We start from the raw sequence: 26,566 nt of genomic DNA on the forward strand, positions 1-26,566 counted from the left end.
GAGAAGAAGAAGAAGAAGAAGAAAGACTGGCAACAGATGTTAGCTCAGGTGCCAATCTTAAAAAAAAAAAGAAATATGTCTACTCTACAACCTTAAATCTCACATCAAAATACATTCTGAATTCTGGATGGTTATAAGATTCAAATATATATATTTTTTAGTGAAACCATAAAAGTACTAAAAGAAAGTCGTGGTAAATATTTATATAATTTTGAAATACAGAAGTTCTTCCTGAATATCACTCCAAAAGCAAAACCCACAAAAGATAGCTTTGACTACATAAAAATGTCATCTCTGTATGGTCAATAAGAAAAAATAATATAGATGCAAATAATTATCTCATGTTCACTATATTGCAGGCACTGTTATAAGCACTTTATTAACTCCTGCAGTCCCCATAGCAAGCCTACCAAGTATTAATATTACCTCCAATTATAGATGAAAAAACAAAGGCTGTGGTAGGTGAAGGAATGTACTCAAAGTCACACATTTAGGAAGTGGTAGGACAGCGTGACTGAGTCTGTGCTCTTAACCACAAAAGAAACACACCACAGATTGGGAAACCTGAGAACCGTATGCGAAAAGCAAAGATTAGTATCTTTATGACAGTAATACCTACGTACACTCTTACCGATAGGAAAAGGACAAACGCTTCAATAGAAAAACAGGCAAAGGAAGTGATTCAAAAAGGCAATCTATAAAGGAAGTACTTCAGTCAATGCCTGTAAAAGAAAGTTGAGCCCCACCCACTAACAAAGAAAGGCAAGTTCAAGAGAGGCATCTTCCCACCCTATCAAACGGGCTAAGATTCAAAGGAATTCATCTCCGAGGCGGTGAGCACTGCAAGTTGGGTTCTTTGCAAAGCAGAGTCTGAGATGGAGTTAATGAGCAATGAGATGTTTGTTAGGGACTGGCCTTAGGATCAATACCTGTGGAAGGGAGCGGGGAAAGGACAGGGCAGAGGGAGAAGGAAAACTGCGACACAGACCCAGGGACAGCCCTAGAGATCCCACGGGGAGCGCCCAACCTGGCATGGCCCAGCCAGAGTTGTCCTGAGTTCAGCAGAGTTGGCTGACCCTTATTCCCCTCCATGGATGTGTCATTGAATGAGGTTGCCCTGGGATGGGTCATGACTTTGGGCAAGGTGGCTCTTTGCAGCTGAGCAGACTCTGAAGGGCTGACAGCTGAAGGCCATCCCAGCAGTTGGGGTGACAGATCCATCCTAGAAGAGGGATCTGGGTGACTCGTCACAAAATATAGAAAAATGCATATTAAAAGTCATTTAAATATGCAACCCATTTCTCCATATTCCATGACAGATGTTAAAATGGGGTTAGAGTTCACAGTCATTCTTTTAAGACCTCAGTGCCTTCCTCCCCCACCTCTACCCCCTGCTCTCACATCCCACCATGCCATCTGCTCTGGAGACCACCAGGGCCTATCCTGTCGCACCCTGTACCCAGTGGTCTGCTGCTGGAAGTGGGCCTGTACTAGCTTGCAAGAGCTGATTGTTGAATTTTTAGGCATTCTGCAAGCCAGTTGTTAAACCATTGGTAGCTTGAAATGAGCCATGATGGGAGTATTTACACCATGGAAATGGGCAAATACTACAAGTCAAGCCAAAAGAGTGTTGTTAACTCAGTACACCCCTGCTCTTCTCATCCACCAAAGATGCCCAGGACTCCTGGGTCACCCCTTGGGACCCTAATTCCTGTAAGGCTCTGCTCATCTCCTGATCCAACCCCATGCTTCCTCCCTCCTCCACTCCCAAAAGCCTTTGCTGTGCCCTCTGGAACTTCAGATGCACCATGAGCAAAAGCGTCTCTCTCCTGCAAGTTCCTTCCCCTCTGGCTCTGTCTGGAACCCAGCTCTCTGTAGTGTCCTCCTTGTTCCTCATGTTCACTTCCAGATTGTTATCCCTCCCACCTTCACAAAACCCTCCAGCTCCTGGTTGCGGTTGTCTGCAAATCCCTAGTCCCTCTTACTTGTTCCTAGAAGATTTTCACTCCTGCCTTATCGTCACTTGCTCTAAACAACTCCTGCCATAATTCTTGGTGATTGAATATCCACGGAAATGATCTCTCCATTCCTTGAACTCCATTCCTCCAATGGTCTTGTCTTCCACCCTCTTGGGCCATCCCTTGCCACGGTCCTTCTCTAGACATACACTGTCCGACACAGTGTCCACAAGCCACTTGAAATGTTGCTAGTCCAAAATGAGATGCGCTGTCAGTGTGAAATACACCCCAGATTTCAAAGATTTAGTATGATAAAAATGTAAAATATCTCAATAATTTTTTGAGGCCTCAATTAGTCTAAGATTTTTAAAATCTTTCTCCAGCTTATTGAGGTATAAATGACAAATAAAAATTGTATACAGTTACAGTGTAAAATGTGATGTTTTGATAGATGTATACATTGTGAAATGATTTACTACAAGCAAGCTAATTAACATATCCATTACTTCATGTAGTTTTTTTGTGACGAGAACATTTAGGTTCTATTCTCTTAGCAACTTTCATGTATACAATATAGTATTGTTAACTATAGTTCCCACACTGTACATTAGATCCCCAGAACTTATTCCTCTTATAGCTGGAAGTTTGTACCCTTTGACCAACATTTCCCCATCCTCCTCCCCACCCCCCAGTCCCTGGTAACCACCATTCTACTCTCTGCTTCTATGAGTTCAACTATTTTAGATTTCACATGTAAGTGAGGTGATGCAGTATTTGTCTTTCTGTGCCTAGCTGATTTCATTTAGCGTAATGTGATTGGGTTCATCCATGTTGTCACAAATACAGAGTTTCCTTCTTTTTATGGCTGAATAATATTCCATTATGTGTATCATATTTTCTTCATCCATTCATTCTTTGATGGACGCTTAGGTTGATTCCATATCTCGGCTATTGTGAATAAAACTGCAATGAACATGGGAGTACAGATATCTCACTGAGATCCTGATTTCATTAACTTTAGATATATACCCAGAAGTGGGATTGCTGGATCATATGATAGTTCTATTTTTAATTTTTTGAGGAACCTCCATACTGTTTTCCACAGTGGCTGTACCAATTTACGATCCCACCGACAGTGTACGAGGGTTCCCTTTTCTCTACATCCTCACCAACACTTATCTTTTGTTCTAACAAGTGTGAAGTGAGATCTTATTGTGGTTTTGATTTGCATTTACCTGATGATTAGTGATGTTGAACATTTTCTTACATACCTGTTGGCCATTTGTATGTCTTTTTTTGGGAAACATCTATTCAGGTCCTTTGCCTATTTTTTAATTGGGATTTTTTTCAATATTGAGTTGTTTGAGTTCCTTAGATATATATTAACCCCCTGTCACATGTATGGCTTGCAAATATTTCCTCCCATTCTGTACGTTGTCTCTTCACTCTGTTGACGGGTTTTTATTTTTGCTTTTTTCTTTTTTTTTGCTGTGCAGAAGTTTTTTAGTTTGATGCAATCTCATATGTCTATTTTTGCTTTTGTTGCTTGTGATTTTAGGGTCATATCCAAAAAATCATTGCCCAGACCAACATCAAAAAGCATTTTCCCCATGTTTTCTTCATTAATAATTCTTAGATTTTAATTACATGTTCAATTGATTATATTTGGAATGTATTGGATCAAATAAAACATATTGCTTAAATTAATTTTGCCTTTTTATTTTTTTAATGTTGCTGCTAGAATATGTTTAACTGTATCCGTGGCTCACGTGTACACCTCCCATAATGTCTCCATCAGACAGCACTGCTCCAGACCTTAGACTACCCAAACTGCACTCCTTTCATAGCCTCAGTTTCAAGCATACCACCTCCGGACCACTACCTCTTCTCTTTTCAGCTCATGCCACTAGTTCCCCCACGCCAACAACTTTCAAATCCACCAAGATCTACAAGTTATTAATTAGTCTGTCCAGTTTTTAATCACCTCTCCTCGAACTCATGTCCTCACCCACCTTCTTCCCCAGCTGGGATCCCATGGTCCATCATTGCAGCCCCTTCTCGGGAATATCTTCAGCTCCCTTGCCTCGCTCTCACTTTATTGTATTCACCTGGGAAAGTCTCCATCCTGGTTAATTATAAAGCCATGCCAGCACCTGTCAAGATAAATGAGGCTGAAGGAAAACTTGCCAACCTGGCAACTGGTGTCACGTTAATTCTCTTGTGCCAAACTCAAGTGCTCCCTTAATGCAGGTTGGCAATTCTACTACATTTCCGCTCATTCTCCTCCTTCCCCATTTCAAGATGTTGCACTCAGCTGATGAGCTTATTTCCTTTTTCACTGAGAAATGGAAGCTATCCGAGGAGAGCATCAACAGGCTCCCCACCACATCGCCCCAGCCACCTGCCCTCTCAAACCCTGGCTGTGTCCTAGGTCTGACCCCCCACTTCAGCAATTTTCCACCACCCCTCATATTCCCTCTCTATTGGATAAATCCCATTATTTCCCATTAAAAAGACTCTTGATTCTTCATTCCATTTCCCTTCTCTTTTCAGTGAGACTCTTTGAAAGTATCGATTCTTACTGTCTCCAATTCCTCTCCTTCCATTTTTCTCTTGAACCCATTTCAGTCAGGCTTTTGCCTCTTACCACTGCAGTGAAACCCTCCAGTGGCTCCTCTATTTCCCTTGGGACAAAAGCTAAAGTCCTTACAATGGCCCTCAAGACCCTACATGATCCCTCACGATCTGTCTCTCATTATCACTGCCCCTCAGCAGCCACCATTCGATGGAGCAGCCAGGCCAACTATTTTGCAGCCCAAATCAGGGAGAACCTAGGGAACATGTGCGGACTAGAGGACTCCTGGCTACCAAGAGGAGGCAGAAATTCTATAGCCCTCCCCCTGCACACCAACCACAATCTTGAGTAGAGGAGTAGAGGACGGGAGCAGTAAGAAATACGACTGGCCAAGCATTTCAGCCTAAGACTCATGAGTTTCTCAAAGAACTGTTTAAATTATCGTATTAAACTAAGGTTACTAGAATGGACTTTTCTCCCCACTTCTTATTACCCAACAGATGGTATCTCTCAAGAAAAATCAGATTAATTAAGTAAGAAAATAAAGAAGCTCTGTTTTCTTTGCAATCTGATGTATTGTGAGTAATTTTGTGATCCTGCTATATGCACACATATGCACAGAAAAAAATGAAAGAATATAGACCAAAATATTAACAGTGGTTATGGACAAATGATGACATTAGAAATGATTTTCACTTTCTTCTTTATATTTTGTTAATTTTCTGAGGTTTTTTGTTTCGTTTTGTTTTTTTTTTTTTTTTTGAGGAAGATTAACCCTGAGCTAACTGCTGCCGATCCTCCTCTTTTTGCTGAGGAAGACTGGCCCTGAGCTAACATCCGTGCCTATCTTCCTCTACATTACATTTGGGACGCCTACCATAGCATGGCGTGCCAAGCAGTGCCGTGTCTGCACCCGGGATCTGCACCGGCGAACCCCCGGCCACCGAAGCAGAACATGCGCACTTAACCGCTGTGCCAACGGGCCAGCCCCTTTTCTGAGATTTTTTTTACAATGAGTGTGAACTAATTTTATACCTGGAAGAGTATTCTCAATTTTAAAAGAAGATGGAAAATTTCCCTCCCAAACAAGATGGAGTAATAGAGACTGGATTTACCATCCTGCCTGCAATAACCAAAATAAAGCAGACAAATATATGAAATAAGAGTTATCTCATTGGCTATCAGGCAACAAAACACAATAATTCTTGAGAATGTGGAAACAAATGGAGTGAACCCCACAATTACCCACAATTACCCCAGAAGTTTATTTCCTTGAAAGAGTTTCCAAGCCATGGCATAGAAAGGGGTACCTGGTGGAACTTGGCAGACTCCTTGAGTTAAAGAGACAAAATTGAGAGTCCAGGGAGACCAAGATGGCTAGAACTCCTAGGACAGAATACCAGAGAAGAGAGAGCTGCACAGAGATGAAAGCCAGAGATCTACTGAGAGTGCCCCTCAAGAATTCAGCAGATCAGCACTCGGGGAAAGAACCACCTGAAAGGATTAGTGGTGGCAGTGCCTGGCATTCACCTAGGGCTGGGAATAGTATCTGTTCTAACCAGTCAGACTGGAAAACTCGTAATTAATGAGGCATTGGGTAAAGTACTCAGGAAGGCCTTGCCTCAGCAGTGGGAAATAATTAGTCCTAGAATAAAAGCAATGATGCACCCACCTATCATATCATAAAAGCAAGTCCAGAAAGGATCCAACTGTGCCTAAGTAACTTAACTGTATTCCAAAACAAAGCTCACAAATATTTATAGCAACACAAAATATGTAGCACCCAGTAAGATAAAAATGGACAATATCTGGTATCCAATCAAAAATTTCCAGACATGCAAAAAAGCCAGAAAACATAAGGAGGAGAATATTCGGTCAATCAAAATCAACTCAGAACTGAGACAGATGTTAGCACTAGCAGACAAAGACATTAAAACTGTATACCATGTGTTCAAAAGTTATGTATAGGAAGGAAAGACATAAAAAAGACCCAAATCAACTTTTTAGAGAGGAAAACTACCATACGTGAAATGAAAAGAAGACTAGATGAAATTAATGGTAAATTGACATTAAAAAAGAAAAGATTAGTTAACTCAAAGACATAGCAATAGAAATTCTCCAAAATAAAACATAGGGAGAAAAAGCAATTTTTTTTAGTGAAAAGAACAGTGACAAGCTGTGGGACAACGTCAAGTGGCCTAACACACATGTAATTGGAGTCCCCAAAAAAAGAGGAGAGAGGGTTTTGAAAAAATACTTAAAGAAATAATGGTCCAGAATCGTCCAAATTTGATGATGACTATAAACCCACAGATCCAGGATTCTCAACACATCCAAAGTCCAAAGAACATGACAAAAACTTCATCAAGGTATACCATAACCAAGTTGCTCAAAACCAGTGATAAAGATAAAATCTGAAAAGCAATCAGAGGAAAATAAACACATCATGTACAGAGGAACAAAGCTTAGGATGGCAGCAGACTTCTTGACAGAAGCAATACATGTAAGAAGACAGTAGAGCAACATCTTTAAAGTACTGAAAGAAAAAAACTGTCAACCTAGAATTCTGTACCCAAGAAAAATAATTTTTTAATGAAAGCAAAATAAAGATAATTTCAGACATACACAAGCTTAAAGAATTTACTAGCAAATCTGCACTATAGAACATGTTAAAGGATGTCATTCACGCAGAGGGAAAATGATATCAGGTAAAAATATGGATCTACACAAAGGAATGAAGAGCACTGGAAATGTTAACTACGTGAGTTAATAGTTAAGATTTTTTATTATTTAAATTTCTATATAATATCTAAATCAAACTAAAATGATCTGTTGTGGGATTTTATAACATCTGAATAAATAAAATGTATGGCAACAACATAAAGGCCAAGAGGGGAGAGATGGAGGTATATTACAAATTCTTATACCATACGAGAATGTGGTAACATTCATATGTAACATCACATGAATGTAAACTGTGATAAGTTAAATATGTATACTGTAAGCCCTAAAGCAGCCACAAAAAAAATCTTATTGTTAAAAAAATCAACAAAGGAATTAGAATGGAATCATAAAAATTACTCAATTAATACACTAGAGGGAAGAAAAAGAGGAGAAAAGAAGTGAGGAACAGATGGACAAATAGAAAAAATAGCAAGATTATAGACAAACCTAATCGTATCAATAATCACATTAGGTGTAAATGGTCTAAAGAGCCTAATTTAAAGGCAGAGATTGTCAGATTGGATTAAAAAGAAACACCCAACTATTTGCTGCCTGCAAGAAATGCAGTTTAAATACAGAGAAATTAATAAGCTAAAAGTAAAAGGAAGGAAAAAAACATACCATGCTGACACTGGCCAAAAGAAAGCTGAAGTGGCTTGTTAACGTCAGACAAAGTAAATTTCAGACAGAAGAATATATTCAGTGAAAAGGAAGATGATTTTATAATGATAAAGGTGTTAATTCCTCAAAAGGACATAACAATCCTGAACATTGATGCACATAATAACAGAGCTTCAAAATACATGAAGCAAAAACTGATAGAACTGCAAGGAGAAAGAGACAAAACCACAATTATAGTTGGAGATTCCACCAACCCTTTTTCAATAATTGTTAGAACAAGTAGACAGAAAATTAGCAAGAATACATCAGACTTGAATGACAATATCAACCAACTTGTCCTAACTGACATTTATCAAACATTTCACCCAAACAACAGGAAAATACACATTCTTTGCAAGTGCACATAGGACACTTATCAAGATAAATCATATTCTTGGCCAAAAAATAAGTATCAATAAATTTTAAAGAAACCATGTAATTCAAAGTATGTTCTCCAGCTGCAACGAAATTAAATGACAAGTCACTAACAGAAAGATATATGGAAAATCTCCAATTATTTGGAAACTAAATAACATACTTCTAAATAACCATGGGTCAAATCAAAAGGGAAATTAGAAAGTATTTTGAACTGAAGGAAAATGAAAACATAACATATGAGAATTTGGGGGATGCCATTTGTCATTGACTGAATTGCATTCCTCCAAAATTCATATGTTGAAGCGCTAACCCCCAATGTGACTATATTTGGAGACAAGGTCTTTAGGGGGGTAATTAAGGTTAAATGATGTCATAAGTGCGGAGCCCTAATCTGACAGGGCTGATATCCTTATAAGAAGAGGAAGAGACACCAGAGAGCTCTCTCTCTCCACACATGCAGAGGAAAGGCCACGTGAGGACACAGCAAGTAAGTAGCTGCCTATAAGACAGGAGGAGAGCCCTCACCAGAAACAACCCTGATGGCACCCTGATCTTGGGCGTCTAGCCTACAGAACTATGAGAAAATAAATTTCTGTTTTGTTTCTTTCTTTGTTTGCTTAATTTTTTAATTTTATTGAGGTTTTATAATATTGTGAAATTTCAGTTGTACATTATTATTTGTCAGTCATCATATTTATGGGTTCCTTTACAGCTTAGGCCCACCCCTCAACCCCCTTCCCCTCTGGTAATACTAATCTGATCTCTTTGTCCATGTATTTGTTTATTTTTCACATATCAGTGAAATCATACAGTGTTTGTCTTTCTCTGTCTGGCTCATTTCACTTAATTTAATACTCTCACAGTCCATCCATGTTGTTGCAAATGAGACGATTTTGTCTTTTTTTATGGCTGAGTTGTATTTCATTGCATCTATATACCACATCTTTATCCATTCATCAGTGAATGGGCACTTGGGTTGCTTCCACATCTTGGCTGTTGTGAATTATGCTGCAATGAACATAGGGGTACATAATTGTCTTTGAATTATTTATGTCAAGTTCTTTGGATAAATACCCAGTAGTGAGATAGCTGGATCACATGGTATTTCTTTCTTTTTCTTTTTTTTCTTGTTAGGAATATTGTGTCTGAGCAAATAACTGTGCCAATCCTCCTCTATTTTGTATGTGGGATGCTGTCACAGCGTGGCTTGATGAGCTGTGTGTAGGTCCACACCCAGGATCTGAACCTGCAAACCCCAGGCCACTGCCAAAGTGGAGTGTGCAAACTTAACCACTACACCATGGTATTTCTATTTTTAATTTTTTGAGACATCTCCATACTGTTTTCCATAGTGGCTGCACCAGTTTGCATTCCCACCAGCAGTGTATGAGGGTTCCCTTTTCACCATATCCTCTCCAACTTTTGTTATTTTTTGTCTTGGTAATTATAGCCATTCTAACATGTGTAAGGTGATATCTCACCATAGTTTTGATTTGCATTTTCCTAATGATTAGTGATGTTGAATATCTTTTCATGTGCGTGTTTGCCATCTCTATATCTCCTTTGAAAAAACATCTGTTCATATCGTCTGCTCATTCTTTGATCGAGTTGTTCGTTTTTTTGTTGTTGAGTTATACGAGTTCTCTATACATTTTGGAGATTAACCCCTTGTCAGATATATGATTTACATATATTTTCTCCAGTTGGTGGGTTGTCTTTTCATTTTGTCCCTGGTTTCCTTTGCCTTGTAGAAGCTCTTTAGTCTGATGAAGTCCCATTTGTTTATTTTTTCTTTTGTTTCCCTTGCCCAAGTAGACACAGTGTTTGAAAAGATCCTTCTAAGACTGATGTCAAAGAGTGTACTGACTATATTATCTTCTAGGAGTTTTATGGTTTCATGTCTTACCTTCAAGTCTTTAATCCATTTTGAGCTAATTCATACATTTCTGTTTTTAAGCCACCCAGTCTGTCGTATCTTGTTATAGCAGCCTGAGCGGACAAATATACCATTAAAACAGTACTTGGGGGAAATTTGTAACATTAAATGCTTGCACTAGAAAAAAAAGAATGATCTCAAATAGATGACCTCAGCATCCACTTCAAGAAACTAAAGAAAGAAAAGCAAATTTGCCCAAACAAAAGGAAATAATAATGATTAAAGTGGAAATCATTGAAATAGAAAACAGAAAAAACAATAGACAAAATCAAAGAAACCAAAAGCTGATTCTTTGAAAAGATCAATAACATGGATAAACCTCTCACCAGACTGATCAGGAAAAAGAAAGAAAACGAACACAAATTACCAAAATCAGGAACAAGAGAGGATATCACCAAAGACCTTACAAATACTAAAAAGATAATAAGGGACTGTTATGAACAACTTTATGCCCATAAAGTAGACAATTCAGCTTAAATGCACAAACTTCTTGATTGCATACAAAGTATCAAAGATCTCTCAAGAAGAAATAGATAACCTGAAAAGGTTTATCTATTATCTATGTATCTATCTATTATCTATCCATTACCTTTATCTATTAAAGAAATCCCATTTATAGAGAAAAACCTTCCCTCAGAGAAAATTCCAGGTCCAGATGTCTTCATTAGTGAATTCTACCAAACATTCAAGAAAGAAATAATACTCATTCTACAAAAACTCTTCCAGATGATTGAAAAAAGAGTGAATATTTCCCAACTTACATGAGGGCAGTATTACCATGATACTAAAACCAGAGCTATTCCAAAAAAAGAAAGAAAGAAAGAGAAGAAAGAAGGAAGAGGAGGGAGGGAGGAAGGAAGAAAACTACAGACCAATATTCCTCCTGCACATAGACACAAAAATTCAAACAAAATTGTAGCAAATAGAGTCCAATAACATAGAAAGAAGGGTAGTACATGATGACCAGGTGGGGCTTGTTCCAGAACCCAAGGTTAAAGTATTGATAGAAGATGGATGAATCTCAAAATCTTGGTGCTGAGTAGAAGAAAGCAGACATAAGAAGAGTACACACTGTACAGTTCTATTTACATAAAATTCTAGGAAATTCTGTAATAATATACAGGAACAGAAAGCAGATCAATGGTTGCCTGGGGCAGGGGGCCCAGGAGAAGCATGAGAGAAGACTCCAGACAGACAGGAGGCCACTTGGAGGGCGCTGGAACTGTTTGTTATCTTGATTAGGGTGAAGGTTTCATAGGTATGCGTCTATGTGTACGCTTTAAATATGCACAGTTTGTTGTATGTCAGTCAATTAAACCTCAATGAAGCTGTCTGTAAAAATAAAATGAAGCGTCTCACACATGAGGAGATGCTGTTCTCTTGTCCCAAACCTGCTTCCCTGACTATCTGCTCTTGAATCCTGAGTCCCTGGAGAGGCTGAAGCTGACAGCCCCCAGGGATGCCTGGGCTCCCCAAAACTCAGAATTCCCAGGGGATGGGGAGGTGGGGGTGGGGACGTGGGGGGGAGTCCAGCCGCAGTTTGGTTTAAAATGCCAGAGTTACTCATTTCTAAGAAGCCCCATGCCAGAAGCTACTCATGGTTAGAGCCACACTCTTTCCTCCTTGTACGCTGTACATTTTCCCCTGAGCTCCTAGCGGCTTTGCACTTCCTCCCAGAAGCAGCGATTTTGGTGTAACTCCAAAAGAAGCCACACCTGGTTCTTGACACTCTTAGTGATGGCACAGACCAGGGGTTCTCAAACTTTGGTGACTCCTGCATCAAAGGCAGGGCGGCCTGCTGAGCAAAAGCCCTGAAGTACACTCAGGAATTTGTGTTTTAACAAACTCCCCCATGAGATTCTAACACCCACCAATGTTTGCCAACCTCTCGCTTGGGCCCTGGGTAACCAAAACAGTGATCGCAAGATTGTCCCTGAGCGCAATGTGGAAACAGGTTACGTGTCCCTGAGTTCTCCGCTGGGTGGTGGCTCAGAGGAGGAGCTGGAGGAAACAATGTTCAACAGTAAAAGGAAGAACTGTCTCAATGGAGGCATTTCAGCCATGAGTCACAGACCAGGTCATGTGTGGGAGGAAGATGGGCTTCCAGCGCCCTCGGTGCCCAGCAGGAGCAGGGACCAGACAGCCTCAGCCAGGCCAGAAGGAGCCTGTTTCTACTTCCGGAAGGAAGAGAAGGCCACCTATCAATAGCAGAAGCATCACATTTTCCCTGCCTTCCTCATTTATACGTTTTCAAGGGGTGGGAGGAGGGAACTAGCGGCTGGAATGAACACCCTTTCACCACCTGTGAAAGCCAAAGAGGAGCAATCTGGGAGGGGTAGGAGAGGAGGAAGAGGGAGCAGTCCCAAGTGGCAGCAATCTGCCAGAGGGTTCTCATGATGGGGCATGTGCCCAGAGACGCAGCAGCCAGCCACCCTGTAGCAGGCACACTGAGAACAGAGGACACCTCCCACTGTCCGTCCTGCAGACCTGCCTCCTCGGAAAATGACACATCCATGGTTTGGACTCAGCAGCCTGCTGTTCCTTGTCCGATAGAAAGGCTGTCTCCCCATCATACAGAAAGACTGTCGTGTAACAGAAAGACCTCGGACTTTGCACCCAACAGACGCGCTTCAAATTCCAGTGTTCTCATTTACAGGCTCAAAGGCAGATTTACTGGGTAGCTAAATGAGCTTACCTGTGGGGCCCCGGGCTTACACGGGCCCTCCCAAGGCCCTGGACCTCACTTTGTAGTCTAAAGTGGATTCCTTCCCTTCAAGGAGCCTCCCTAATTTAAAAGCTTTAGGACTCACAAAACTGGACCCACCCCTAGGAGGAGCCCGGGTCTAAGGCATGGGGATAATAATTACCATCTTGGAGCGCTGTTCTAGGGACGAACAAGGCTGTGAGCAATGGCCACACGCCCAGAAGGCACGGAGTCCCAGTGCCTGGAATGGTTAGCAGAGTGGCACTGCATGACCCTGACCACGAGGACCTGCGTCATCTGGATTTCTCTCTCCCACTTGGGGCTCTGGAGAGGAAATCACATTCTGGACTGCCTTTGCCAGTGCATCTTAGCAGCTTTTTGAAGCAAAGCATTTCAATATTTAGACACTGCAGTTTTCTGATTGGTGCTGGGATCAAAATAATAAAAACTCAGTCTGCAAAGGGAGAAGAATAGAAATCAGCACATTTTTTATTTCACAGATTGTTCCTCTCAGGTAAACACGCCTAATAATATCTGCCTAACTACAGAACACTACATTGTCTTCGGAGCCTTGGCTCCACGATGTTCTGCATTCCCAGAGAACCCCACATCCACCTGTCTCACAGAGCATCGCTGATAATTAAGTGGGGCAGACGGAATTATGCATCTAACGTGCAACATTGTGTGCGCATCTAATATGCAATATTATCTGTGCATGTTGAAGCACGCCATGTGTAAACAACTGGACAAAATCAACTGTGTTCATTTGGTTGGCTTATATCCTATAAGCACCATTTCTATCTATTCCAGTTATTATTTACTGCTGCCCAATGAATCACTCCAAAATTTAGTGGCTTAGGACAACAATAAGCATTTTACGATAAGTATTGCGTTATTGTCTTCCTGGTTCTAGGGGCTGACTGAGCTCAGCGTCATCTGCAGTCTTCCCTTTCACACAGCTGGTCTTGGTGCTGCTTGTGGGCTGAGATCTCAGTTGGGGGTGCTGCCAGAACACCCACACACGGCCTCTGCCTGTGCACAGGGCTTCCTGCTAGCATGGCGCTGGGTTCTGAATACGAACATCCTGAGAGAAAGCCGTTTATGACCCAGCCTCTGCAGTCACAGCGTTACTCCAACCATAGTCACAGGCCCACTCAGTTTCAAGGGATGGGAACATAAGTCTCACCTCTGGACAGGAAAAATGTCATTATCACATTGTAAAAAAGAGCCCGTGAGACAGAAGAATTTGTTGGGGCCATCTTGGGAAGTGCCATTTGCTGCTCATCCCTTTCAAGCACAAATAGGGAATCATTACATTTTCCCTCAAGGTAGTCTCTAGGGAGGCCTGCTAGATGCTTCTTTGTGAATCTAGCAGTCACTGCTGCCTGTATTATGAATTTACAACTAATGAGCATGCATTTCTTTGAATAATAATAATCTATAATTTTGACTTTCCACTGTTCAAATTCCTCTTCCGCCCACTTTTCCTGGTCAGAGTGGTTTTGCCATATTTCAGGGCAGAGTCATCCCCCAAGCGTCCTTGCTGCTCCTGAGGCTGGTGGATTTGCCCCACAGGAGAAGGCATGTCCCCCTCACGCAGGTGAAGGCCGGCTGGGGCACATCTCTCTGTAAGCAGGGTAAACAGACCATAGTTGAGATTCAGATGCAGCGGCCTTGGGCCTTGACCGATTTGAGAGTCAAATCAGCAGAGATGTGGAATCAAAGGAAAGGAGGAGGGCTGACAGCATGCTCCTCACGCTCCAAGGCCGCTCTGCCGGAGCTGCAGCAGATGTAGGACAGGAAGGGCTCTGTGTGAGCGACAGGTCCTGCGCCGCACGGCCCAGAGTGACAGGTAAATGTCCTATACCCAGTCCCAGGCTGTATGCCAAGGCCATTCACTCCCAAAGGAAACCCATTTGAGCTCACTTTTTAAAGGCTAGTTTCCAGTCTTTTAACAACTGGGCTGTGTTGGAATTCATGCATTTGTTTAACTCAGACCTTCCCTCTGAGGGTCCACTTCGGAGCAGGCTCTGAGCTGGGCCTGGGGTCACAGGTCAATGGAGAACAGTTGTCACTACAGTGTGACAAGCAGCAATGGGGTAGAGGGATGAACAGGGGCTAAAGGAGTCCAAGAAAGGTCCCCAGCCAGGCAATGAAGAAGAAGCCCAAAGAGAGTTAGCCAAAGGGAGTAAGAGGAAGTGAGGAAGGTGTGGCCTCCAGCATCGGTAAGGGCTTGTAGAAAGAACTGCAAGTGGTTTTATTAAGGCTGGAGTGAGGGGTGAGGTGGGAGGATGCGGGCAGAGGTGAGAGATGAGGCTGAAGAAGTCAGAGAAAGCCAGATGACCAAGGGCCTCAGAAGACAAACCCAGGGGTTGAACTCGATCCTGAAGGTGCTGGTGAGCTATACAAAAAGGATTTCAGTAGGGAAGTGACAACAGATTTGGGTTTTTAATGGGTGGTTCTCTCTGCTGGGTGCGGTGGGATCCGAGGAGAAAGGAGTGGATTCTGGGGAGGGCGTGATGGGCGCTTAGAAGCTGAGGGATTCTTAGTTTTGAAAAGCCCCAGGGTGCATCAGATACGACACGTTAAAATACACCACCATTGACACTTGAAATGTAATTCTGCCGTGCTATAAAATGCAGTTGAAAGATTATTTTTTAATTTACTTTTGAAATTCTTCGTTTGTGAGTAGCACATTTCATTGACTCTTGGCTGTGGTTTATTGACGATTATTATGCATGCATGCAGGCCCACTCATATTTGGGAGGCTGGGGGAAAAGTACAGATTGAGACCCATCCACACCTGTAAGAGCCTCGCACACATGGCTGTGGACATCCCAGCCCTCACATCTAAGCTCCATCCACCGTGCCCCTTAAACAGCTCCCCCCGGACCCTGCCTCGGGCCTAGGGGCGTGCACCCAGCAGTGTGATCAGATGACCCTGGGAAGAGACTTAAGGTTTGGGGGCAAGGAATTCCAGGATCCCAAATGTCCAGAGTGTGGTCTAGAAGGGCAGGGGTGTGGGATCCAGGTGGCCATGAACCCTTGGCCGTCCCAGTCAGGTGATTCTGCTGGACGTGCAGGGCCAGTGCGGAGCCCTCAAAAGTGGAGGGTCCTGGGCATGGACCCCCAAATGCCCAGGTTTCAGAGTGGTAATGTAACCTTGGAAATCTTTGCAAAGGAGGACAATCTAACCCAGCAACCATTTTCAAGATAACTTTATGTTAACAGTCAATGTAATCAATCAATGAAATTGACATATATCAGCATAACTATAGGTGCTTTTCCAGTCCCAGGCTTTCATGGAGTCCCCTGAGATGCTCAGTCCCTGTACCTAATGATGTAGTGGTCTGGCTGGGATATCAGCAGGGACGCGGATCCAGGTAAGGGCCCGTGGCACGAGCTGAGTGAGCCACCCTAGGGCTTCACCAAATGGTGCTCAGATCACCGCCTGCCTCTAAACTCGGTCGGCTTTCCTAATCAGTCCCAAGCACTTTGCAGAGAAGATGCGATCCGTCATCGCCTTCTTCTTGCAGTGCCCTGCCTGCTGGTGGGTGGAGAGACGGGGAGGCAGTGCTCCTGGGGCTCCCCGTCATGGTGGTGGGCAGGAGGCCTCTCCCAAGACACCCCGATGCTACCCTGGATGCTGGGCCACCTGCCTCTCTCTTAGCTTAGACTGCCCTCCTAGAGGGAAGGCTCATGATTCATTCCCCCCCAGTGCTCTCATTGTGCAGGAAAAGTCCTTCCTGCCTCCTATTTGTCCCCTTCCAGAAAACCTCTCTCAGCAGCCCAGATCTGTGCCTTTGAACTCTTCAAGACAGCACTCGAGATTCAGGGAGTGACCTATTTTGTCATAAACTACCCCCGACCTGCACCTGTGGATTCCTAGTCAATCCCTCCCCACCCTTTCTCCCCTTAGTTTAACTGCCCGGTTCTTCTCCCACAACCCCCATATCACACATTTTAGAACTTGATTGCAAAAGGTTTCCCAGCTGAAAGAAACCATTCCAAAATCTCAATTTCAGCATAAGCTCACCTCAAAGCAATCTTGGGAATTTCATGTCGACTCCACTGCCGGGGTCTCCTCTCCACAAGGGTTCCTGCTCCCTCCAGGCACGGCCTGCTCTCTGCTCTGCATTTCATAGCAATTACTGTCCCCTTGCCTCCACTGCACGGAGGGTCTCTTGCCAGTGGGGGAAGGGCAGGGTCCTGAAGCAGAAGACTCTGAGGTGGGCCCATCCTAGCCGTGTGACCTAGAGAAGCTGTTAACTCTCTCAACCCCATGGCCACAAGATAACCTCTCTTGCTGTTACGGGTTGAATTGTGTCCGCCTAAAAATGATATGTTGGAGTCCTAACCCCAAGTACCTCAGAATGTGACCTATTTGGAGACAGGGTCTTTACAGAGGTAGTCAAGTTAAAGTGAGGTCATTAGGGTGGGCTTGTGTCCTAATATGCATCCTACTACGGCTTGTGTCCTCATAAGAAGGAGAAATTAGGACACAGTCACACAAAGAGGGAAGACAAAAAGAAGACACAGGGAGGAGAGGGTGGCTACAGGCCAAGGAGCAAGGCCTGGGACAGCCCCTCCCCTCAGGGCCTCCGAAGGAAGCAACGCTGCCGACACCGTAATTTCAGACTTCCAGTCTCCAGAATTGTGAGGCAGTGACTTTCTGTTGTTAAGGCACCTGTTGTGTGGTTCTTTGTTATGGCAGCTCCAGGATGCTAACACACCTGCCCTGTGGACTTCCAGAAATGAGATAACCACGTGGAGGTGCTGTGTAAAGGGCAAGTGCCGCTGATTCATTCATGCCATGAGCAATCATTGAGCACCTACGGTGTGCCAGGGACGATGCCTGAGTGCTAGCGGTCTGCAGGACAAACTTTTATAAAGTCCTTTATGTGCTTCCTTTACATGAGTCTTATTCTCTCTGCCACCTTTTAAGTGGAGCCCATCTCAGACTGTTACAGTCCTCACGGCTCCGAGCTCATCATTAAGTGCACACTAGGTACTTAATAAATGCCTATAGAATTTAGTATGGATTTGTAATAGCTGCAAATTATCCAATGTACAAGTCTGTATGTGGGCGTGCTGAATATTTTATAGTCTTCAGCAACATCCAGAAAAACTAATCATAGTTTAGGTCCAAAATAGCCTCATTTCTTTCGCACCACGACAGGCCTGCCTTGTTCTGTGGGGTGTGGGCTATTGGACCCGAAGTGACAGCATCTCGTTGGCTTTCATGGCCTCATCCCACCTTCACAGGTGCAGATCAGGGCTGTGGAGAGGGTTTTGAAATGAGGTTACATTTTCTGGGTGGAGCCAACTGCAGATAAAAAGCATTTCATGCTACGCATCATGCAGGATCTTAATAATTCTAATAACCTTGTAAGTCATTTCAAACTGGCCTTTTGAGAGCTATGCTTTCTTCTTTGATAAGGGAGGAAGAAAGGAAGAAAGAAAGAGCAACATATTTGGGGCAAAAGCCGTCCCTGCAGTGTGTGGACGTCGAGTGGCGCTGGGCGGAAGGGTTTTCGGTACGACGAGAAGGAGAATGCCAAGCGCATAAATTAGAATGCCATCTTTTCCCTGCAAACAGTGAATAATTATAGACGCCAAGTGTCTCAGGGAAAATCTGCTGGGCATATGGCCCTTTTCTGCCTTTATGCCACTTTTCTTTGCTCCTCCAGGGTCCAAAGAAACCAGCATGAATCTACAACTGGTCACAGCATCCTGACCTCTGAGAAATAAATGAGGACACGTTTCCAAGTCCAGGGGAACACGCTCCCATGTTCAATCCAAAATACATTTACTGAGTGGCCAAAATAACCAGGTCCCATGGGAATACAGGAAGAGTCCTTCACGCAAGGAGTGTACAACCTTGTCTGACAGCCCAGTTCCACGAGTGTTTATTGAGTGATTACTGTAAGCCAGGCAGAGTGCTCAGTTGGGGGTGGGGGGTGGGGCACCAAGATGAATTCGCCTTGATTCCTGCCCCCAAGGAGAGTATAGATTCATGAGGGAGAGAGATTCATAGAGTCACATATTTTCTTTCTCATTCTCATAGCCATCTATAAAAGAGGCGTCATTAAATAAAGGAGGTACCCTATGTTTTACATTTTATAGATGTGGCAACTGAGGCGTGGCGGCTCAGTCGTTTCCCTGCGGTGAGGGTTAGGAAGTGGAGGAGGTAGAGGGTGGGTCTAGCCTGGCTCTGCGCACCAGGCAAAGTGGTAATCCCAGCATGAGAGGTAGGAGATCCCAGGTAAGAGACAAGGCGGGTAGACAGGAAGCAGCCGGCAAGAATGCAGGAGAGGACAAAGAAATGCTTCCCTAGAGGCCGAGAGACAGTGTCCGTGAAACCCAGAGGAGGGAGTGACTCCAACAGGGAGACTGGGAGAGGCGTCAGGGACAGGTGGACTTTGAGCTGAGTTTGAAGAACGAGGAGGATTTCAATAGGTGAGCAGGTGGGGAAGCACAGCGCAGGTGGAGGCAACAGCAGAGGCGCAGACCACGTCGCGTGGGGCTGCTGGGCAAGATGAGAGGGATGTGGATGGAGCAGAGGCAGGGACAGAGCTCAGAGAGCCCTGCTGGCGAGCTGAGGAGTTCGCTTTGTCTTGCTGGTCCCATTGAAGTTCTCTGAGGAAGGCTGTGACCTGATCCAGCCCGTGTTTAAGGAAAGTCACCAACAACAGTGAGCAGAATTGATCAGGTGAGAAATCATTGGGTATCCAGGGGCCATTTAAACGACTATTGATGCTCCAACTCCTCCTTATAGGGAGTAGATGACCAAACCAGGACAGTGGCCAAGGATAACAAGGGGTCAGAACAAGGGCAGATGTTCCACCTAAGGCAGCCAGTGGTGGAAAGATCCAGAGGGAGAGTCCGAGGCAAGGCCCTCGGAGGCCACCAAGGGTTAGTCAGGGAATCCACATCCACCAGTCCAAAGATGAAAAGGGGAGACCACAGGTAGAGTCAGAAGACAGCAGAGCTGGAAGGTGAGCCTGGACAAGAACCCCACGTGGCATTGGAAGGTCTTCGCCCTGTGCTTACTGGTCCTTGGCAACACAGTGATGGGTGGCTTGAGCGGCACATAAAATCTCAGGTGGGAGGCCTTTCAGGAATCCAATAGCGAGAGAGAACAGGGACTCAGACGAGGGAGGGGAATGAAGAAGGTGGCTGTGACTCTGATATGGGAGGAAGATTAAACAGAAAAACCAATTTCCTGGGTAGGAGCATCCATAGCGATATCCACAGGAGCAAGCGAAGGGTGCCACAACTTGCTCATAGTATAACGTTAAATAAAATTCAGTTATAAAACTGCAGGTTTACTATGATCACACCTGTGTCAATGAAAAAAAATACACATGCATAGAAAAACCTACACAAAACATGAATGACAATTGTCTTTAGAAGATGGGATTACAAATTTTTTGAACTTTTCTTTCTCTTGTTTACCTGAGCTGACTAAAATGTGTGCAATGAATATTTTACTTTTGGAGTGAGTTAGATTTTGAAAAAAGGAGGAAAGGCACACCACTGTAACCAGGCCTTCCCCACCATGTCAAATCTCATTCAGACAGCCATCTGTGAAATACTCACAGTATTATCAGGCTGGTCGGCGTCGTCTCAGTAGCAGACTGAACCTAAAAGTAATGAGGACACGAAATTATCCAGGTCAATCTGAGCTGCAATTTGTGACAGAGAAAAGAGCCCAAGTCAACATTAGGTCCAGCCAGGACCACTGTGAAAGCTGCCAGTGGTACTCCAGCTTCTTCTGACCACCCAACCTCCACCCTCACACACATCCACCCGCATCCATCAGCCAGAGCGACCCTTTTATGTTCTAAGTTGGATTGCGTTGTCGATGTCAATGCCTTTGCACCACCTGGTCCTTAGGCTGCAATGCTCTCTGCTAATATCTTACATGGCTGACTGCTACATCAGGTCTCAGTTCAAATTCTACCTTCTCAGAGAAGCCTTCCCCGATCATCGTAGCTAAAGTAGCCACCATCCCCCCACCAGGCGCTTTATAGAGTCTAACCTAGCACTGCCCATAGAACTTCCTGTGATGACGGGAATGTTCTGTATTTACACGGGCCAGTGAAGTAGCCACTCGAAACAAGTGGCTACTGAGCACTTGAAATATGACTAGTGTGACTGAACAATTGAGTTTTAAATTTTATTTCATTTTAATTAATTTAAATTTAAATGCTCATGTGGCTAGTGGCTACTTAATTGGACACCATGAGCTAAACCATTACCCACTTTGTTTTGGTTTTGGTTTTTTTCATAGCATATCAATATCTGAAAAGATCTCACTCATTCATTGTCTGTCTTCCCCCATTAGAACGTGGGTTACAGAAGGGAAAGGACTTGTCTGTCTCCTTTACTACTATGCTCCCAACTCCAGATACACACAGCAGGGGTGCAATAAATGGTGATCCAACAATAGGAGAAAAGGCAGACTTTGTAGATTATTATCTTTACTTTGACAGTTTGGTCCAACCTGTATCATATAGCTATTGCCAAATGTGCTATGTAACAAAAAACCCCCCAAAACTCAGTGACTTAAGCCTCTTTTAAAAAGTCTCACAGATTTGTGGGCTCCCTGAGGGTTACCAGATGGTCAGCTGATCCAGGCAAGGCTCAGGGAGATCACTTCCCCATCTGCGGCTGCCTGAGGGTGGTTAATGCAGGTGGGGCTTGATGGGGGTGGCCCTGCTCCAAGGACCATCCTCCTCCAAGGACCAGTGGCTGGCCTGGGCACGTTCTTCCTGTGGCGATGGCGGAAGCACAAGGGGCAAAGAGAAGCCCTCCAGCCTGTTGAAGCTTAGGCTTGGAGCTGAAACACTTGCTGCCTCATCCTACTGGCCAACACAAATCCATGGCTGAAGCCAAGTCACAAGGCAGGGGAGCATGCTCTACCCACAAAGGGAGGGCCCTGCAGAATCACATGGTCTAGGATGTGGGCACACGGAGGAGTGAAGAACTGGGGCCATTAATACAATTACCTGTGTTATTGTTGTAGCAGCTCGGGCTGCGATAACGGAATACCACAGACTGGCTGGCTTAAGCAACAAACACTTATTTCCCACAGTTTGCGAAGCTGGAAAATCCAAGATCTAAGGCTCTGGGAGATCTGGTGTCTGGTGAGAGCCCACTTCCTGGTTTGCTGTGTGCTCACATGGCAGAGATGGGAAGCAGGAGAGAGAGAGAAAGAGAAAAAGCATTCTGGTGTCTCTTATCAGGACACTAATTCCATCATGAGGGCTCCACTCTCATGAACTAGTTACCTCTCAAAGGCCCCATCTCCAGATACCGTCATGTTGGGGATCAGAGTTTTGACACATGAATTTGGGGGGATACTTTCACTCCGTAGCACCACCATTAGGCCTCTTGGTTGTCAGGATGAAAACTCAGTCTGCCGAGCCCAAGGAATGGAAGGTCCGTTGTAGGGACACACAGAGGATAGAATCGCAGGGAAAGCCAGGGACTGAGGCTCTGATGGGGTCTGGCCTCTGGGACAGGGAGGCCAGAGGGCAGGTGAAGCTCTAGGCCAGCTCTGGGACCTCTGCAGTAGGGACTCTCTCCAAGATGTCTGGAGCTTTCCAGTCCTTCTACCACCTGGCTCCCTTGCCCTCTAGTCTTTGTGTCTTTCCTCTTCCATCCCTCATAACTTTGGCTTGAGTGGGGCTGACATGGCCTCCCCAGTCCCTGTCCTTCCTGATTCTTCAGCCTCAGCCCCTCCAACTTTCTGCCACATTTTCTCCCAGTTTCTTAGTTCAGTGCATATTCTCACACCAGCACACAGCCCAAATTGCTGCCCAACATGGATTGGCTCCCCTTACTTAAGTCCCCTACGTCTACGTCAATTAGCCATGGCTGCAGGATAATGCGGCAATGAACATCTCTGAGAACAAGGCAGGCCCACGGAGGACATGTCCTGTACTCACGAGTCAGCAGAGCAAAAGCTATGCAGGTACTTTCATGAGGGGTGAAATAACTCGAATTCCAAAGACCTAGAAAACGCGAGTGTGGCCACTGGTATCTGTTGTTCTTTCATTTGTCCTGCGTCTCTTCCTTTGGGGAACCGTCCCTCCCTAATTCCATGTGATTCAGTGGACTGGGACTGTCAAGGAAAGCTCTATCCTGCTCTCCCCCAGCTTTCTAGTCTGAACCCAAGCAGGAGCACCCCGGTGGAGGAGCTGGAGCTGCATCCTGCAAAGACTGACAGACTCAGAAGACTTCCTGGACCTCCTGCCTTAGGGACCCCAGGCCTGCCCTCATCTCTGTCCTTGGCAAAGCCTGGGTGTTTGCATTCCCCAGGACCCTGACAATATATCTCCATTTTTTACTTAAGTTGGCTTGGAGTGGTTCCTGTTACTCAAAACCAAACAGCCCGAAGCAATGTTGTGTGCGTGCCTGGACAGAGCTCATTTAGAACAAAAGAGGTAAAGTGTGGAGAGACAGTTTCAAACAGTCATTTTTCTATCTTGGGTGTGAATGGGTTATACATTCTTCTCGTTCATCAGGTTTCCATTGGGGCTACTCAGCTAGGGTCACCCAAAGAAAACTTTTTCTTGCTTCATAATTTTGACCCGGGCCAGCATCTGGACCCATCATTTAAAAACTGAGGGCATTGCTGCCTCCACACGCTACCCCGAGAAAAACACAAGAACGCATAACCTCAAGCAAATTGAAGGAAACATCAGACAAGAAAAATGAGGAATGTTCTCTTAAAAAAAGGGAGAGGAGAGCTGTAATCTTTAAAAATGTCAATATCAAAAAAGACAAAGAAAAGCTCTAGAAATATTCCACATGGACAGAGGCTAAAGAGAGACAACAATTTAATGCAATACCTGACCACAGGTTGGATCCTATACTGGAAGGGAAAAATGCTATAGAAGGTTTTGTTAGGTCAACTGACAAAACTGGAATATGGGAAGTAGATTAAAGGACTGTATCAATGTAAATTTATGCATTGGGCTTATGTAAGAGACTATCCCTATTCTTAGGAAATACAAACTCAAGTATTTAGGGAGAAAGGGCCATAAAATAAGCAACTTACTTTCAAACGGCTCAGGAAAAAATTAGGTTTGTAGATCAATAGATAGATAGATAAAGCAAATGTGGTAAATGTTAATAACAGGTAAATCCAATTAAGAGTATACAGGTGTTTTTTATACCTTTTTTTTTTTTTAAAGATTTTATTTTTTCCTTTTTCTCCCCAAAGCCCCCCGGTACATAGTTGTATATTCTTTGTTGTGGGTCCTTCTAGTTGTGGCATGTGGGACGCTGCCTCAGCGTGGTTTGACAAGCAGTGTCATGTCCGCGCCCAGGATTCGAACCAACGAAACACTGGGCCGCCTGCAGCGGAGCGCGCGAACCCAACCGCTCGGCCACGGGGCCAGCCCCTTTTTATACCTTTTTTAGTCTTGCAACTTTTTATAAATCAGCAATTATTTCCAAATACAAATCGAAAAGAAAAAAACTGATAAGATGGTTACGGAATGGTTTTGATGGATTAAAATATAACTATCTTTTAACATTTTTATCTGGTTTTCAGTGCAAGTCACTGATACACACATGCACCTACACACATGCACACATACACAAACCATTGATTAAATGGCAGTTGACTTTGTTGGTATTGTTACAGTGTTCTTTAAGCACCTACTAACCACATGCCAGGCGTATTCATATATCATTTAAGCCTTACAACAGTCTGGGGGGTGACTATGATAATTTCCACTTTGCACATGAGCAGGAGGCCCAACTTTCATATAAGCCACTGTCATACCACAGTTCAGATGTGCTCCCCTGCACTCATGCCGTGGCCTAAGGAGAGCAACAATCAGAAATGCTTCTCCCCCAAGATCTTTGTGAGACCCCAGGAGCCCTTGGCAGAGAGGCAGCCCTGCTCTGAAACTGGGAAGCAGAGTAATACAAAGAGCGTGACGGGGTCCTCACCACACCAGGGAGGGCGCAGGAGCCCCAGGATCCCACTGGCATCCAACACCTGGCTGTGCACATGTCATGGCACAGAGTGCAGCTGCAGGCCGTGGTGGCCTGGAAGGACCAGGCCCAGAGGGGAGGGGAGAGAAAGGATACCAGGGGGTATAGAGAGGGCAGGAACACCACCACAGCTTCTACTGTGCGCCAGACACAGGATCTCGACACGACTTGGGGAGCAAGAGTGCAAAATGAGCGTGTGGGGCCCCTTGCTCAAAAATATTAATTTCAAGATGATAATGTCTGAGCGTTAACAAAGCATGGGGTCTTCTGAATGTGGGTCCAGTACAACTACACAGGTTGCAGACCCAAGAAGCCTGTCCTAACCAGACCCTATGCTGGGAACTTTATATAAATTATTTCTCATCTTACAAAGCCCTTTGGGGGGTGCATTTTTATCTCCACTGAATTGATGAGGAAGCTAAGCCCCAAGGTGATTAAATGAACAAGATACAGCTAGCGGGAGCTCAGTAAAGAATGAATGGATAAATGTATGAATGGATAAAAGTGGCAGATGGCTTTGATTTCAAAGCCAGTGTTGTTTCACTATACCAAAGTTCATGTGAGGGACACCCCTGAGGACTCTAGAAACTGGCTGGGCCAAAGCTAGTGGCATCCTGGGTCTGATTGTTTTTTTTCCAACCTTGCTTTATACACAGGTTATCACAGCTCTGAGAAACCACAGAAACTCAGCCCTGCAAGATGCACAAACAGCAAGTGGCAGAATTTGGATTCATGCAGGAGCCTCTGTACCACTTCTGTGTCCTTCCCATGAATTCACAGCTGCCAGGGACTGTAGACACCCTAGCTAGGAGCTTACCAAGGGACCCATCTATCATTAGTCCTAAATCCATTGACTGTGAGTTAGAACTCAGCCTCAGAAGCCTGCAGCACATTCTACTAAATACCTGAAATGGTGGAGTCTTCTTTGTCTTCCGATTGTGGACTTGATGTCTGGCAAAGCCAACAGTCATTTTTGCCAAGCTGAGTAAAGTTAAGACTAATGCCTGGGTTTGCTTGTTTTTACTTGTTTAAGAAGAAAACAAACTATGGCAATAAAGTAATGACTTCAGAGCTTATTACTATTCCAAAAAAGATGTTCTAAAAATCTTCTGAGAAAAGTACATGGTTATAAAAGGTACATAATCTTCCAAAGTGAAGGACCACTGTTCTGAAGGGGAAATTTGTTTGGATGTAAAAGCTACAACATGCATTCTAAAAAGGCAGTCTTGTTGAATCAGTAATCAAAAATCTCTCAATAAAGAAAAGCCCAAGACCGGATGCCTTCACTGGTGAACTCTACCAAACACTTAAAGAAGAATTAACACCAGTCCTCAAACTCTTCAAGAAAATTGAAGACAAAGGAACACTTCCAAACTCATTCTATGAAACCAGCATGATACCAAAGCCAGACAAATACTCTATAATAAAAGAAAACTATAGACCAATATCCCTGACAAATATCAATACAACAATCCTCAACAAAGTACTAGCAAAAAGAATTCAACAGCACATTAAAAAGATTATACACCATGTGGGGCTGGCCCCGTGGCCAAGTGGTTAAGTTCGCATGCTCCATTGCAGGCGGCCCAGTGTTTCGTTGGTTCGAATCCTGG

The 26,566-nt window shown here is 44.0% G+C and overlaps 1 long non-coding RNA gene across 1 annotated transcript; it reads right to left on the bottom strand.

The window, feature by feature from the left end:
* Positions 1–15,527: 15,527 nt before the first annotated feature.
* On the bottom strand, positions 15,528–26,566 carry LOC138920593 (uncharacterized). The gene is made up of 3 exons (XR_011432021.1): positions 21,950–26,566; positions 20,538–20,581; positions 15,528–20,122 (listed from the first exon to the last, which is right to left on the bottom strand). It is a non-coding gene; the product is annotated as an uncharacterized lncRNA (long non-coding RNA).

This window comes from Equus caballus, chromosome 24, assembly GCF_041296265.1.
Source record: "Equus caballus isolate H_3958 breed thoroughbred chromosome 24, TB-T2T, whole genome shotgun sequence".
Lineage (NCBI taxonomy): Eukaryota > Metazoa > Chordata > Mammalia > Perissodactyla > Equidae > Equus > Equus caballus.